This window comes from Lolium perenne, chromosome 6, assembly GCF_019359855.2.
Source record: "Lolium perenne isolate Kyuss_39 chromosome 6, Kyuss_2.0, whole genome shotgun sequence".
In the NCBI taxonomy this organism is placed as follows: domain Eukaryota; kingdom Viridiplantae; phylum Streptophyta; class Magnoliopsida; order Poales; family Poaceae; genus Lolium; species Lolium perenne.
The window spans coordinates 48,968,660-48,987,279 of NC_067249.2; positions in this window are offsets into that span (position 1 = coordinate 48,968,660).

An 18,620-nucleotide genomic window follows, 5' to 3' on the forward strand; every position below is an offset into this window, starting at 1 on the left:
TGATCCTTCGATCAAACCTGTGTGAACTCAAGGCCATCATCTGCCATCCTTGTCTTCCATGCGTCCCGGCCAGCCTTGTTCTTTTATTCGTCCTATATGCAGATTTTTTATCTTCCGCATAAAGATCCATCAAACCTGACGTACAGTAGTTGTTCTTTTCTCTCCGAATAAGGAACATGATGTACCTATGAACCTATGCATGATTCCATGATGCGTTGGTTAGCCAGAGAAGTGTAGAGTTTGGAAGAGATAAAATTGCGAGACTTCATCGACCCTTTGTTCGCCTTAAACAGATCGACAGCTGCAAAGGCTTCACTTCACTGGAGTATAACGCCAGCCATGAACAGCGGACCTTGGCCTGCATCCTGGCCCCACGACCATTGTTCTCAGGCAGCTCCTGGCGAAACTGCGGAACACTGCGGAGGGGCGGCGGCAAACGGCCGACACCGGCGCGGCGTCACCATCGACCGTCCCTACGTGCGTCCTGACGGAATCGAGCATCTCCGGGATGGGCAAAGATGACCGACTTGATCTCGGCTGCACTTGGTCAGAGGAAGAGCAGATGAGAACGGTGCCCACGTACGGCTGAAAGGGTCCTGGCTCAATTTCTTCAATGTGGATGTGCTGGTCGAGGTGCAGATGCCCGGTGGTCAGCTGGACGCGGGTATCGCTGTAACGGCGGCGCGATGAAGCGGCCAACGGACGGCAAGCTGCTCCAGCACGCAGGTGGCTCCATGTTGAACCATTAATTGATCACTTTTTTTCCTTCCTTTCGTCGTGCTGGAGAGCTCCACCCCTATGGACGCCGCCATCGCCTGTTTGTCCATGAACACCGGCGGAGACAGGATTTACTCTCGATCCGCAGAGCTAGAATAGGAATATATTCTCCCGCTTGGCCGGGCCAGCTATATATAGAAACCCCAAGCTAGTCATGTCGTGTTAGGATCGAACTCTCTTCATCAACAACTCTTGCGGCACGGAATAAGCGATGCAAGGAAAACCTGGCTAGCTATGCAGTTTTGTAGTTCGGATAGGACTCTGTACGTGCCAATATGGCCTGCGCGCTGTGGCCGGACGGACGAAACCAACGAACCATGACGGACCAAACCGTGGAAACGTTTTTCCCTTTATTATTAGGTATAGATATAGACTAGCAAAAGTGCCCGTGTGATGCATCGGGAGAAGACCAAGCGGTAGCTCCGGTTGATTGTTATTAAATATTTTTCAGCCTTGAAAATTTAATTACTGAAAATCCAATTTTCTTCAGTGAAAAATATTATATTTGATGAAACGTTTCCTCGCTTTGTAAAAGGTGGAAAATACTAAGAAGAAATATGAAATATATAGTTACTGGACATTGGTTGTTACTCTTTGTTAATATGGTCGCTCAAATACCCTGACACTTTAACAATGTGATATCTAGACATTAAGAAAAGAATTAACTCTCGGTACAAACAACTACATAAATTTAGAACAACTAATTTAATGGTCTTTCGTAGACTGTTGATCAAAAACAGAGGAATTAACAAAGCAATTAACAAAGCAATCTTTTGTCCGGCTCGAAGCTCCACCTAATTGGGATGGAGTGGGCTGCACCATGCACTCCAATAGATCCATTCATATATGAACACCTCCGTCGCTGCAGGATATGAAGACATCAGTAATGTTGATATTTAAATAAAGGCGGTGAATCTACAATCCGACGACCATCCTTGTTCCGATAAATGTGTTATCCCGTGAAGGAGAACCTATTTTATAAATGTGATATATAATTTGTTGCATCAATCATACATGCTGCATCGCATCGTGTATCCCGTGGGTTCGGGTAAATAGCAAATCACCTAATTAAATATGGAATTGTGCGGGACTACTTATCTCTTGTCCCGGTTCCATTTAAATTTGCGTAGCGCACCCATGCCGTGTTTATGTCATGCTAATTAACATTTAATATGCGGGGTAGAAAAATAACTTGAACCTAATAATTGTGTGTCGGAATTCCGATTCCGCTTAAATTGGATAAGTTGCATCGCATCATCATTGTCATGCCATATATCATCTTCATCATCCTGATTCTTCTTCCGTAGTAGTAAGACTTGCATCGCATCCGTTGTTTGTCCATCATTTGCTTCTTCCCGGATAGGATCGCGAAGTGGTGTTGTGAGATACGACAAGTTCTCCGGATGTTACTCGGCAATCTTTAACAGGCAAGCATTTCCTAAACTGCTGTCTCTGCAGTAGTCGCTCACATATTTTATTTTGCTTTCTCTCTTATGCTGCATTGAGTTGTGTTCTTCTCACGTGTCCTATCCACTTGTCACCTCAAGCAACCCATATTGCCCCCACCACCCTCCTACAGCTGTTGTTTGGTTATCGGGTCTGCCTTGCGAGTCGTAGCGACTTCATGTTCTCAATTCCTCGTCGCCATCAAACGTTAACTCCTGTCGTCGCCGACATCCACCAACTGTTGTGCTAGATTCCTTCGACTGAGCGGATGGACAACAGGGACGCGGATTTGGCTTTGGTTGATGGAAATTTGGAATTAGGCCAGTCACTTGCACTTGCATAATGCATAACCAGATAAATCCAAGAGAAAGAGAGTAGCTTTGTTTAAAGGAGAATTAATAGAACAATACAACTCACGTACGTTGGATCCATCAGATGAAAACCGCTTGACTCATCCACCTCTAACCCGCTTAGCCTCCTCCAACTTGCTCCCTTTCGACCAGTAGTTCCGCCTCACTTCCCACCAACAACAATCCTTCCTTTTCCTCTCTTTAATTCATGTAGGCAACAGAATTCACACCAATCAATGGTGGTTCTTGATTCACCTTGCTGATACTCCAGGGAAATTTCAACGTATATAAACCGGTGGCACTTATTGTAAGGGACCGATGTGGGACTATTCAACTCAGAGTATGGCTGCTATCGGGTTGCTTGTAAATTTCTGGTATGGGCCTGATTTGAGAAAAAGTCTGTGGTGGCATGGTAAAAAAATCCAATTGCATGAAACAAAAATGTGTATTGTTACAGATCAATTTATCCATTAGTAATTGAAATATGGTGAAATATGAACTAAATGTAAGGCAGGCAATCTATCCATTTATCTAGATTATTTGCCTGCATGCTTGAGTTTGTGAAGAAAGACGAACGGAATGAATTAAGATGTGGAATTTTTTCTAAAATTAAATAGATTTGACATTGCAAACAATTATTTGCACTTGTAGCATGTACGAGTATCATCCACGGACAGTCAGCTAGGAATCAGATAGCAATTCGATCCTACGTCTAGAATCCACACGCACATAGCTAGCACAGAAGGCGGCACAACCAGTCACACGCGCATGGAGCAGATAACTTTGTCCAAAAAAAAAGGCGCGGAGGAAGACCGAGAGCAGATCAACATCATGGCAGGAGGCTGCTCGACGCATGCACGTCTTGGCCTGCTCCTCACCACGCCCTGTCGGCCGTCGCAGGAAAGTGGTTCGTCATCCCCGCACCACTACCACGACCCCATTGTGAGCCATCTCCCACCTCTGTACCAAAACTGTGAAAGACCAGCACCGTACAATCACTCAGGCATTTCCACAAACATGTTTCGTGCGTGCTCATCAAAGAGACACATTCCATAGCAGGAGCGCCAGCCTCAACGTCCTCCAGAGCCTCATCGACGCAATACTCCTAGTCTCCTACCAGGGACTCACCCAACGCGCGGATGGGCGGACACCTGCCAGGGGGACACGGCGTTTCAGTTCCTCCACCGGGAAAGAGACGTCCGGGGCCTCGCACCATGGCTGAGCTTCTCTAGCTCGCAGGCGACGCGGGTCAGGATCGCCTACCGCTTGGAATACCTCCCCCGGGCGCGAAGTGGCCCATGTCATCGCGACGTCCTTCTGGCGTACCGGCATGGCCGACCATCCCCAGCTCGCGTTCGACGCGGATCGCTCTCTGCCGCCGAGACCACCTCTCCCGACGGGCGCCGCCGATGCGAGATTAGGGAGAGCTGAGGAGGGGGGACTGGGGCGGGAGCGGGACAGAGCCAACACTGGCGAACAGGAACGGACGGCGTATTCTCCGGTGGCAGGGTCTCTCGGGTGGTCTCGAATCGGAGCATGAGGCTTAAGAGGATGAGGAAGACCCAAACGGTATAAACTGAACCGGTACGTGGCAATCTAGCGTATTATGTAAATTGGTTGGAGGGCAAAACGGTTCAATAAAAAGTTGGACGAAAATTTTGGCAGAAACCTTAGCTCCTTTATTATTAGGTACTAGCAAAAGAAGCCCGTGCGTTGCTACGGGTGGATCTTGCTTCAAAAAAAATTGGGTCATGGAGTTTGCATGACCCCTTAAGTTTCCTTCATTGTAAATTTGTAACACATGTCAAAATAATGGAAATATAATAGTTGCTACAATTCAACTTTGCATGAATCTAAAGCAAATGTACCTAATTATTTAATAAATCCATTCAATATTCGTATGACATATGTGCTTCTCTGCACCAGTTGGAGTTTGTTTTTTTAAGTTTTTAAGATGTATAAATGATTATGATGGTGTAAAGTTTTAGTACTCAAAGATTATTTCTAAGAAATGCATAAAGTTGGTATTGATGGTAAAGTACTCCCTCGGTTTTTATTTAGTTTACATTTTAGGATTTGTCAAAATAATAATTGCAAAATTTGATTAAAAAAAATAATGCAAATATATATAATAACAAATATATACAATATAAAAATACAATTTATAATGATTCTAATACAAAAGATATTGTATTAAAATATTGACTTTGACCAAATTAACCTAGAACGCAAAATAATTCTGAATGGAGAGAGTATATGCAAAACCTAGTACTATTAATCACAGCAGATCACGGGGCAGATCGTACAAGTTTAATAAATTTGGTAGTACGTGCCACTTAGGGAACGAAGAATGATATATTTTCTATCGAGCGCACAAGCTGAAGCTATCGTTTGGACCTACATCGTTTTCTTCTTTCTCCTCTCCTGCACGATTTTCTGCTCGCTAATGATCCCCCGGGGGAACAAATCGAGTCCATCGTCCGCCTCATGCCACGCACGCAATGTCCTGGCCTTTGTGCGCACGCACATGGGTGGGCCCCGTTAGACTGAACGGCAGAATTTATCCGTTCCTTATCTTCTACCTCCCCTCCTCAAACAACTCCATGGAAAAGTCTTGCGGGCCTGCCCGTGGCCGCCATGCTTCCCCGACCTCCTCTCCTCCAACCGCCGCGCCCTTGTCCGCGCCCACGTTGAGCTCCGCCGGTCGAGCTCTGCCGGTCGGTTGCAGCCAGCGGGGGCCGTCCAACCTTGCTACAATGTTTGTATGCGAGATCCGCCACTTCTCCACTAAGATCTGAGCTGTTTCTCTGCCCGAAGTCCAGCACGGGGGCGTTCTCCAGGATTCTCCTTTCTGCTGTGTGTAGCTTCCTTCCATAGCCAGTGTTCTCCGCTGCCTCCTCTGGTCCTTCCCCAATGTTTAACCTTGGCCGCCTATCCATATCCGTCCATACGTGCAACAGTTAATTAGCCAATCTGCTGCTTGTCCTTTTGAAGACACCTTGCTGATAATACACCTAATTTTTGTGGTATATGAACAGGTGAAAGTTTCTATGAGAAACCGAGGTGGGACTAACAACAAGAATATCTTATAAAAGTAACGCTACGAACAAACCAATGCCGATTCCCTTCGCTGGTGAATTGGGCCGTTCGGCTGGCACGCGTGCGTTATAGATATAGACTAGGAAAAATGCCCGTGCGTTGCATCGGGAGAGGAAAAAACTGAAGCGAGCCACCGCACATCACGGACGATTCAATCGATCGATACACTTTTTCTGAATCGTTTTTCCTCACGCGGTGGCACGCGTGCGTTATATGTAAATTGGTGGGAGGGCAAAACGGTCTAAATAAATGTTGAACGAAAATTTTGGCAGAAACCTTAGCTCCTTTATTATTAGGTATAGATATAGACTAGGAAAAATGCCCGTGCGTTGCATCGGGAGAGGAAAAAACTGCATCGAAAGGCAAGCATTTTATTGAATATTTTCTAGACTTGGAGAATTTTTTCACTACTCAAAATCAGTTTATGTTAACGGGAGGTACAAAATTTCTCATCTAAATACACCTAGAATTTTCTGGTTACCAAAAGATAGAAAACAACACATCAAGAACTCATACCGTGCTTGCCGGTCAAGCCGAGACACACCTACTGGAATTTGGTCCCGTGTTTAATCTGGAAGAGTACTATATGCGAATAGTCGGCAAAGGATTGCTCAGGTTTTGTGCCTGTGCCGGAATCTGCAAAATCACCATAAAGTGTAACAGTTAGCACAAACTTGCAAATGGATAAATCTCCAGCTCTCAACCGAACAACAGAAACAAACTTTTGGGAGCAGTGAAGAGTCCTCTTCCCAATATTATGCCAACGCATAGGCTTACCTCAGGGTTCTCAAACGCGCACGGCTTCCCTTTGCATCTGATCCTGGTAGAAGCCGTGGGGGATGTGCCTGATATACAGGACGGTGGCCATGTTCTCCGGCTCCTCGATTTGGTTCAAAGGGAAGCACGCGACAGGAAAATCCTTCCTCACCGGTCTTGGGACCAGCTGAGTGTCGCGAGAGCACGCGCCTCTGGTTCCTCTTCTTGTCCCTCAGCCCCATCTAGCCCCCATGAGCCCACCGACGGATCCAGGATTCCAGCCAACTCCAGATCTTCCTCCCTCTGGAAGCCCCTATAAACATATGTAGATTGCAGGTTTGTCATGACAATCAAAGGTAACAAGCATGAGATTAGTAAAAACCCAAAAAATGCTAGGAGTAGTTCATTCAGTAACATCAGAGATAAAATTAAGTTAAGCTAGTCAAATTTCTTCAGAGAAAATACTTTGTCGTAAATGCAATGGCAGATTACACCTTCAGTTCAAGTGAACCACGTGCCTACAACAGGAGAATTTTATAAAAAAAATTCTAGTTATCCAAGCATGGTAAAAAAAAATCAGGTAACAACATTTGATTTATACGTAAACATGGATTCACCCGTTGCTACGGGTAGATTATAACACCGGCGCCACCGGTATCTCCCACGATGATTAGCGCCTTCACGGCCTTAGGTGATGACCTTATCTCGGCCACTACAAACCTGCGCTGGTGTGAGTCGTCTACGACTACTGGATTGATGCTCTGCCTTGAGAGATGAGAGTGGATACATTAGATTTGAGTCCTGCCACTCCCATGAGGCCGCACCTAGCGCCGAGTTCCATGGCTCGCTCTCCCCGGATCACTCGGAGAAGCCCCGCTAGCGACAGGGTGCTCTAGGATCTTGTCGACCACACTGACCCAAACCATAGTGCTGGTCACCTTGCATTTGTGAGCATGACATATGTCGTCCATGTCCTTCATAAGGGTTCCTCGTGACCTCCACGACAGACTCGTTGAGTTGTTGATCCGCTCCCCTTGCTTCCTCCGCATTCCTGCGGAAATTTTGAATCTTGAGAATCAAAGGGGTCGTAATATTTTGGCAATGCATATGTGTTGTAAGAAAAGCACATTTTGTGCTTACTAAACTCTATCCGGTTGATATGCTAAAGACAGTAGCATTTTCCTTCTCTTTTATCTTTGATTTGACTTCAGCTTACTCTTCCGCATCCTTTTCCAATGAAAGAAATGTATTATGAAGACAAACAATTTAGGATGTTACAAAGCGACATAGTTCAAGATGTCAGAGAAATATAAGCACAACATTTGGACAATTTGCATAACTTGAGAAAATGAAATGATGGAGGGACAAATACCTAAGTTCATGATCCAGATCAGACATTCCAAAATATTCCAATGCATATTTAAGCAAAGAGTAGCAACACAAATAGTCTAATGACCTGATTCAACGATCTCAAAGGAATCATACATATACCCACAATTGGATATTATGGTATCAGAAGGAATAGCACACCAGATTGAATCGCAAACATCTTGGAGCTGAGCAGAAAAGTGTGGAGCAGGGGAAGTACCAGCACCAGCCTTCTCCAACATGTGTACATGCAAAACAGCCTGCAACATCGTCCCATGAGTTAGCAATCAGTCAGTATCTTCAAAGTGGAGGTGCATCTTCTGAAAATACACCAAACAGTCTCTAGAGCTAGACTCGCACAAGAGGTCAGTGGAAGGCGTTGGCGCTACAGCCGACGACAGCAACAGATTAAGAACGATGGCTCTTGTAGGAATCAGTTGAAGCACAGCAAACCATTCGCGTCCGGCGCAAACAGTCGTGCCGACAATGGGTATCCACCCCGGCTAAGCAGTACGGCGACCAACCGGGCTAACCGGGTGGCGGAGACGGCGCCAGACGACACGCCTCCACGCCCGTCCACCTCCGCGCTCGCCCGTCGGGGCGGCGACCCTGTCAGGTCAGAGGGGCACGGCCGTAGACGGGCCGGATCTTGGGGGGCAGAGATAGATCGGCGGCGGATGGTCCCGTTCCTCCATCTGGATGAGTGGGGTGGCGTCGCTCGCCGGATATCGATGGGTGGCCGGGGATGGGGGAGATCCTGTCGAGCTCTGCTTTTTTTTTTGGAGAATTGGTGTTTCGGAGGGAGATGGCCAGCTCCCTCAGAACTGGGCGGCGGGTATCCCTAGTGGTGGCGGGAGTAGCAGCAGCGCGGGGAGCACATGCTAGTGGTAAGAAGAATCTGCGGCGGCCAAGAAAGCTTTGCCAGCGGCGAGAAATCTGACCGGTGGCCACGCATGAGGATTAGCGGCAGATTGGGGGATGGATGGGAGAGGGACTCCTGGCCGCGAGTACCCTGCCTCACCTGGCACCAGCAGCCCCGATGGCGACGATGCGGATCTGGGGGTGCCGGGAGCGATGTGGATGGGGAGGTCGTGGGTGCGGTCCGCCCCTCGATCTTATTTTTCCCCTGCTGCAATGCAATCGATCTAGATTCGATTTGTTTTTTCTACGACTTCTGCGCGAATCGTGTGCAAAGGAGACTTACTACATATGGTTGAATTTTCGTGGGGCGAGGGTAAGAAATCTTAGATTGGTTTTGTAAGGACCGGTTTGTGTTCCGGTGCACCACGGGAGGATTGTTGATGGATGAAAGGGCGGAAGAACTTTGGTTTCTGGTTTTAAAACGAACCGTTATTATTCACTTACCAGTGGCAGTGGCGGGTAAATACCTTAATCAGCCAGGGGTAAAATGGTCCAAATAATTGTTGGACGAAAATTTTGGCAGAAACCTTAGTTCCTTTATTATTAGGTATAGATTGATGCGATTTTTTCCCGTTTCATAGCTATTGTTGACAGTATGTATGCTATGTTAGTACTCGGTCTAAATTGCAACGGTCTATTATGCACTCTAGAGGTTACTTTAATATGAACTCCGGATGTTGTGGAGCTTGTTTACTCCGGCTTGAGGTGTGCTTTTATAGCCCTACACAATGAATGGTGTTTGTTATCCAACAAGAGAGTGTGAGAAAGTAGCACAAGTGAAGAGAAGTTATTTATTTATGTGATCATTGTTGAGAGTGTCCACTAGTGAAAGTCCAGATGCCTGTTATGCCATACATCGCAATCCCAGGAATATTGTTGTTGCAAGACATAACAGTCAAATATCATAAGTCATCATTCATTACAAACCATACTTGTCTTAAAAATTCAGATCACATGATCCATATTACACAAATAGTTGATCTATTGATCAACGAACACAAAGTTCATAGCGGAAGCGTAAATAGAAGGACCTCTATAGTCCATAGGCCAACGTCTGACGTCAGAAGATTCCCTAGTTGTCGTAGACATCTTCTTGTCCGTCCTCCTGGTAGTTCTGCTCCTCTTCATAGTCTGGCCATTTGAATAGCCAGGGACACAGCCGTGAGTACTTTAAAGTACTCGCAAACTAAATACTAGTGTAAGTACTATCAATTCTAGTAAGGGGGTGCTAAGCTCTAGTTGTATTTGCATAAAGCCAATTTTAGTTCACAAGTATTTGATAAAGACTCTTCATGTGCTAACTAACTCAAGTGGGAACATTAGTGTCATTCCCACAACTTAGTTGTGTTTCAAAGCAACTTAGTTCAAAATCACCATTCACTTCATCAATCTTTTCAAGAATCTGACACCGGAAACTGTATGGCCTTTCCAACCATCCGTAACCGTGGACACGGCTATTCGAATAGGTTTACACTCTGCAGAGGTTGCACACTTGTGCCACAACATTTGATTTCATCCGTCGAGGATAGCCTCGAATCATCGTAACTCAGTACGCGGATCATCAACCATAACCTTTCACTTACATACCCTAGAATGAGCACCTCTCCCCATGAGCTTGGCCTCCCAGTGAAGACCAACTGTCAACCTGGGAACTACACAGGGCTTGGCCGTACAATTCACATCATTTCTCAACAACGGAGGCAGCCTCGGTATAACCCCTATGATGTATGTTTTAGAGGGAACCCATACTAAGATGCGTAAACTTTCAGTTAAGCCCTACCCATAATCAGGTATTGTGGGGGTACTCAAAAATTGGAAAGGTATCGCATCCAAACCAATATCAGTTTTATCAAAAATCACCATCTTCTCCAAGTCACATTCACCTTCAAAAATCATTCAATGGAATGACTCATCATTCTAAGGTTTCAAATTTATAACAAGTCACATGTTCCCATCTAGAGTAGTCAAGTTTTAGTATTTACCACTAGCACTAATCATGAGGGGTGCTATCTTGCTTGGCTAGCTTGAGACTAACTTTACTACTCTAGTAACCTCTTAACTTAGACCAAAGTTAACTATAAAAGTAACTCTTTAATAAAACAAGTAAAAACTTGTATGGTAAAAACTTGGGATAGGATTGTGGTAAGAAAGGTAAGACTAAAGATGCCTTGCCCCAAAGGGCTTTGCACTTTGCAAGAATATGAGCTTGCAACAATAGAGCTTGCATTGGTGTTAGCTTGCCTTGATGGTTGAGGTGATCAAAGTCTTCTTCTTTTTCTGGGTAGAATCCTTCCTCTTCCTGGTATTCTCCGGTACTAGCGTCTATACACGAATACGAGGATACAATAACCAAACAATACTTAAGTAGCCTTAATTATCCTTAATTAGCCTTAATGGCTCACTCCAAAAGATCTAACATCATTACTTAACATTGCTACCTAAAATAAATCTAAGGTTTTCTTATTTAGTGTTAGAGAAATAATTTCCTCTCATTATATATGTAAATAATAGTTTCCATTTAGTTCTTTGGGAAAATACTTTCCTCTCATAGAATTTTCTCAAGATTTAACTTCCTCAAACAATCATACATGAAATCATGTTGACCTAAGTCAACCATTCATCATCATCATTTGGGAAAATGATTTAAATGAGGTAGAATACCTCATACAATTTAACAAAGCTAAATATGATTTAAAATCACCAAATATTTCATGTGAGAGTATTTGACCAGTGGTCCAAACTTCATATGAAAGTACTTGGGACAAGATTTAAATGAAGTACAACACTTCATACAATTTGTATAATAGTTTTGGACAATATCCACTCACTAAAATAGCCATATAGTCCTTTATTTAATTTGGGCCATGATCACTCAAAGTAACCAGGCCATATTTTTGCATAAACAATTAGTGTAAGTGAAATGTGAGCTATTGGAGTTGAAATCAACTTAATAGCACTTTTGGTTGATTTTTAAGAATTGTTTGAAGTTGTAAAAGTCTCTGACTTGTTATTTTTGTCAAATTTATTCTACAAAAGATTTCAAAGTTAGACCAGTGTGGTTGGATAGGGCTTTTCATAAGATTTCCAACAATATAAAGTTGGTCCAAAATGGTGTGGTAGATTTTGTTTTATTTCAATTTTAGCAAAGCACCAGTATTTGAATTTGAACTAAAATGAATTAAACCAATTCAAATCTTTGGGCGCTGGCGGGAAAATTAACGGGCCAGCGAGGGGGAGAGAGAAGTGGGCCGGCCCAGCTTCGCTTCCCATGCAGCAGGCCACCTGACAGTGGGGCACGCCTGTCAGCGGGTCATATAACCCGAAACGGTACCAATCATTCTCAGACACACGATTAGAGCAAGGATCGACGGCTCACATGCGTCGTCTACGTCGACGAGAGGGGAGGTACTTGCACGGCGGAGGGAGGGGGTCGGCGGCGATCCTGGGCTCCGGCGAGGCTGGGCATCGGCAGCGTTCGACATTGTCGACGACGGCGAGGCGGCTGGTACAAACGGCGCCTCCGATGGTGGCCGAAATCGACGACGCCTTCTGCCGCTCCGCCGCGGACTCGAGCTGTCGATTGGGGGTGTACCGGCGATAATGTGAGGAGGTAGTGGGCAGAGGAGGATCAGAGAGAGAAGGGGAGTGAGTTGGGGTGCTCAATTGCGGAGGAGGAGCTCTCCTTTTATAGGAGCGCGAGGTGGCCGTGGGTCTGCGGCGAACCCGACAAGGTCGAGGCGTTTCCGGCGAGCAATAGGGGTAGGCGAGGGTAGGGTTGCGTAGGCGGCGTCCAGGCGAGGCTAAGGAGCTTGACGGCGCAACAAATGGTGGTATGTGGTGAGCAGGAGGCGCAGGGGTCCCCGCAGTACCGTGGCGGACGAACGGCGAGGATGTCGACGGCTACGGCGATGGCGAGGGCACGGGCGCGTGTCTGGCGGACTGCTGCCTGATATGTCTCAAACGTATCTATAATTTCTTATGTTCCATGCTACTTTTATAATGATACTCACATGTTTTATACACACTTTATGTCATATTATGCATTTTCCGGCACTAACCTATTGACGAGATGCCGAAGAGCCAGTTGTTGTTTTCTGCTGTTTTTGGTTTCAGAAATCCTAGTAAGGAAATATTCTCGGAATTGGACGAAATCAACGCCCAGGGGCTTATTTTTCCATGAAGCTTCCAGAACACCGAAAGGGAAACGAAGTGGGGCGACGAGGCGCCGCCACACTAGGGCGGCGCGGCCCAAGGAGGACCCACGCGGCCCTAGCTTGTGGGGCCCCCGTCAGCCCTCCGACTCCGCCCTTCCGCCTACTTAAAGCCTTCGTCGCGAATACCCCAGTACCGAGAGCCACGATACGGAAAACCTTCCAGAGACGCCGCCGCCGCCAATCCTATCTCGGGGGATTGAGGAGATCGCCTCCGGCACGCTGCCAGAGAGGGGAATCATCTCCCGGAGGACTCTTCATCGCCATGATCGCCTCCGGATTGATGTGTGAGTAGTTTACCCCTGGACTATGGGTCCATAGCAGTAGCTAGATGGTCGTCTTCTCCTCATTGTGATATCATTGTTGGATCTTGTGAGCTGCCTAACATGATCAAGATCATCTATCTGTAATGCTACATGTTGCGTTTGTTGGGATCCGATGAATATGGAATACTATGTTATGTTGATTATCAATCTATCATCTATGTGTTGTTTATGATCTTGCATGCTCTCCGTTGCTAGTAGAGGCTCTGGCCAAGTTGATACTTGTAACTCCAAGAGGGAGTATTTATACTCGATAGTGGGTTCATGCCTCCATTAAATGCAGGACGATGTGAGAAAGTTCTAAGGTTGTGGATGTGCTGTTGCCACTAGGGATAAAACATCAATTCTTTGTCTAAGGATATTTGTGTTGATTACATTACACACCATACTTAATGCAATTGTCTGTTGTTTGCAACTTAATACTGGAAGGGGTTCGGATGATAACCTGAAGGTGGACTTTTTTGGCATAGATGCATGCTGGATAGCAGTCTATGTACTTTGTCGTAATGCCCAATTGAATTCCACACTACTCATCATGATATGTATGTGCATTGTCATGCCGTCTCTATTTGTCAATTGCCCAACTGTAATTTGTTCACCCAACATGCTAATTCTTATCGGAGAGACACCGCTAGTGAACTGTGGACCCTGGTCCATTCTTTTACATCGAATACAATCTACTGCAATACTTGTTCTTACTGTTCTTTGCAAACATCATCTTCCACACTATACATCTAATCCTTTGTTACAGCAAGCCGGTGAGATTGACAACCTCACTGTTAAGTTGGGGCAAAGTACTTGGATTGTGTTGTGCAGGTTCCACGTTGGCGCCGGAATCCCTGGTGTTGTGCCGCACTACACTCCGCCACCAACAACCTTCAACGTGCTTCTTGGCTCCTACAGGTTCGATAAACCTTGGTTTCTTACTGAGGGAAACTTGCTGCTGTACACATCATACCTTCATCTTGGGGTTCCCAATGGACGAGTGCTTTACCGTCACAAGGAAGCTACTACTACCACGCTAGCAGCATACTTTTTCTGGCGCCGTTGCCGGGGAGATCAAGACACGCTGCAAGGGGAGTCTTCCACTTCCAATATCTTTACTTTTTTTTGTCTTTCTTTACTTTATTTTATTTACTGCTTTGTTTGCTTTCTTATATCAAAATACAAAAAAAAATTAGTTACTTGCTTTACTTTATTTACTATCTTGTTTGCGTTCTCTATATTAAGCGTTCTCTATATTAAAAACACAAAAAAATTAGTTACTTGCATTTACTTTATCTAGTTTGCTTTATTTACTACTGCTAAAATGAGTAATCCTGAAGTTGAAGTTCGTTCGTTTAAACAACAACGGGGAGAATGTTTAAAAGATGCTTGGTATAGAATTAGTGATGCTCATAATAGGTGCACTAAGAAACACTCCACTATTTATCTACTCAGGAATTTTTATGTTGGCATCTCTAGCTGGAATAGGTATGTTCTTGATTGTCTCGCGGGAGGTAATTTCCTAGGCACTCCTGCTTTAGAAGCTAGTTGCATTATTGAGAGTCTATTTGGAAAACCACCTGTTAATGAAGTTAAAATTGAAATCTCTCTTGAAGATGTCATGAAAAAGATGGAGACCATAGAGCAAAATCTTCCAAGCATTGAGACTAAATTGGGAATATTACTTAATAGCACTGATAAACTTGATAAATCTCTAGGAGGAATTAATGAGAGAATTTCCGTCTTAGAAACTTGTGCTACTCATGGTAATCAAACCCATAGGATTAGTGAACTTGAAGAAGCTATGGGAATCTTGGGTTCAACTTTTTCTTCTCTTAAGTATAAGGAGAAAGCTTATGTGGGTAAGGAGCAAAAGTTCATGTATGTCTCTAAGGTGCCTAAACCAAAAAACTATTATAGGCCTAAAATTGACAAAGCCCTTAATACCACTATAGATAATGGAGCATCTAAGATACCTATTGATGTTGATGCTTCATCTCTTGATAATAATTGATACACACCTTCTGCGCCTAGCTGAAAGGCGTTAAAGAAAAAGCGCTTATGGGAGACAACCCATGATTTTTACTTATGCACTTTTAGTTTATTTGAGTCTTGGAAGTTGTTACTACTGTAGCAACCTCTCCTTATCTTTATTTTATTGCATTGTTGTGCCAAGTAAAGTCTTTAATGATAAAGTTGATACTAGATTTGGATTACTGCGCAGAAACAGTTTTCTTGCTGTCACGAAATTGAGTCGCCACGTCTGTAGGTAACTCAGAAAAATATGCCAATTTACGTATGTGATCCTCAGATATGTACGCAACTTTCATTAGTTTTGAGTTTTCTCATCTGAGCAAGTCTGGTGCCCCAGAAAAATTCGTCTTTACGTATTGTTCTGTTTTGACAGATTCTGTCTTTTATTTCGCATTGCCTGTTTTGCTATGCTTGATGGATTTCTTTGTTCCATTAACTTTCAGTAGCTTTGTGCAATGTTCAGAAGTGTTAAGAATGATTATGTCACCTCTGAACATGTGAATTTTTGATTATGCACTAACCCTCTAATGAGTTTGTTTCGAGTTTGGTGTGGAGGAAGTTTTCAAGGATCAAGAGAGGAGGATGATACAATATAATCAAGTAGAGTGAAAGCTCTAAGCTTGGGGATGCCCCCGTGGTTCATCCCTACATATTTCAAGAAGACTCAAGCATCTAATCTTGGGGATGCCCAAGGCATCCCCTTCTTCATCGACAACATTATCAGGTCACCTCTAGTGAAACTATATTTTTATTCCGTCACATCTTATGTGCTTTACTTGGAGCGTCTTTATGTTCTTGTTTTTGTTTTGTTTTGAATAAAATTGGATCCTAGCATTCATTGTGTGGGAGAGAGACACGCTCCGCTGTTGCTTATGAACACATATGTCCTTAGCTTTATTCTTAATGTTCATGGCGAAGGTTGAACTGCTTCGTTAAATTGTTATATGGTTGGAAACGGGAAATGCTACATGTGGTAATTGGTAGAATGTCTTGAATAATGTGATACTTGGTAATTGTTGTGCTCATGTTTAAGCTCTTGCATCATGTACTTTGCACCTATTAGTGAAGAAATACTGTAGAGCTTGTTAAAATTTGGTTTGCATAATTGGTCTCTCTAAGTCTAGATATTTTCTGGTGAGGGTTTGAACAACAAGGAAGACAGTGTAGAGTCTTATAATGCTTGCAATATGTTCTTATGTAAGTTTTGCTGTACCGGTTCATACTTGTGTTTGCTTCAAACAACCTTGCTAGCCTAAAACTTGTATTGAGAGGGATTACTTCTCGTGCATCCAAAATCCTTGAGCCAAAAACTATGCCATTTGTGTCCACCATACCTACCTACTACATGGTATTTTCCGCCATTCAAAAGTAAATTGCTTGAGTGCTACCTTTAAAATTCCATTCTTTGTCTTTGCAATATATAGCTCATGGGACAAATAGCTTAAAAACTATTGTGGTATTGAATATGTACTTATGTGTTCTATCTCTTAATAAGTTGCTTGTTGAGCGATAACCATGTTCCTGGGGACGCCATCAACTATTTCTTTGTTGAATATCATGTGAGTTGCTATGCATGTTCGTCTTGTCTGAAGTAAGGGTGATTTATCATGATCAAATGGTTTGAGTATGCATATTGATAGAGAAGAACATTGGGCCGCTAACTAAAGCCATGATCCATGGTGGAAGTTTCAGTTTGGACAACAAACCTCAATCTCTTATGAGAATATTATCTGTTGTTGAATGCTTATGCATTAAAGAGGAGTCCATTATATGTTGTCTATGTTGTCCCGGTATGGATGTCTAAGTTGAGAATAATCAAAAGCAAGAAATCCAATGCGAACTTTCTCCTTAGACCTTTGTACAGGCGGCATAGAGGTACCCCTTTGTGACACTTGGTTAAAACATATGTTATGCAATGATAATCCATGTAAATCCAAGCTAATTAGGACGAGGTGCGGGCACTATTGGTAATCTATGCATGAGGCTTGCAACTTATAGGATATATTATACATAACACATATGCTTTATTACTACCGTTGACAAAATTGTTTCTTGTTTTCAAAATGAAAGCTCTAGCACAAATATAGCAATCCATGCTTCCCTCTGTGAAGGGCCATTCTTTTACTTTTATGTTGAGTCAGTTTTCCTACTTCTTTCTATCTTAGAAGCAAACACTTGTGTCAACTGTGTGCATTGATTCTTACATGTTTACCTATTGCACTTGTTATATTACTTTATGTTGACAACTATCCATGAGATATACATGTTACAAGTTGAAAGCAACTGCTGAAACTTATATCTTCCTTTGTGTTGCTTCAATGCTTTTACTTTGAATCTATTGCTTTATGAGTTAAGTCTTATGCAAGACTTATTGATACTTGTCTTGAAAGTACTATTCATGAAAAGTCTTTGCTATATGATTCAGTTGTTTACTCATTACTTTTACCATTGCTTCGAATCGCTGCATTCACTACATGTGCTTACAATAGTATTGATCAAGATTATGATAGCATGTCACTTCAGAAATTATCTTTGTTATCGTTTACCTACTCGAGGACGAGTAGGAACTAAGCTTGGGGATGGTTGATACGTCTCAAACGTATCTATCATTTCTTATGTTACATGCTACTTTTATGATGATACTCACATATTTTATACACACTTTATGTCATATTTATGCATTTTCCGGCACTAACCTATTGACGAGATGCCGAAGAGCCAGTTGCTATTTTCTGCTGTTTTTGGTTTCAGAAATCCTAGTAAGGAAATATTCTCAGAATTGGACGAAATCAACGCCCAGGGGCTTATTTTTCCACGAAGCTTCCAGAACACCGAAAGGGAAACGAAGTGGGGCGACGAGGCGCCGCCACACTAGGGCGGCGCGGCCCAAGGAGGGCCCGCGCGACCCTAGCGTGTGGGGCCCCCATCAGCCCTCCGACTCCGCCCTTCCGCCTACTTAAAGCCTTCGTCGCGAAAACCCAGTACCGAGAGCCACGATACGGAAAACCTTCCAGAGACGCCGCCGCCGCCAATCTTATCTCGGGGGATTCAGGAGATCGCCTCCGGCACCCTGCCGGAGAGGGGAATCATCTCCCGGAGGACTCTTCATCGCCATGATCGCCTCCGGATTGATGTGTGAGTAGTTCACCCCTGGACTATGGGTCCATAGCAGTAGCTAGATGGTCGTCTTCTCCTCATTGTGCTATCATTGTTGGATCTTGTGAGCTGCCTAACATGATCAAGATCATCTATCTGTAATGCTACATGTTGCGTTTGTTGGGATACGATGAATATGGAATACTATGTTATGTTGATTATCAATCTATCATCTATGTGTTGCTTATGATCTT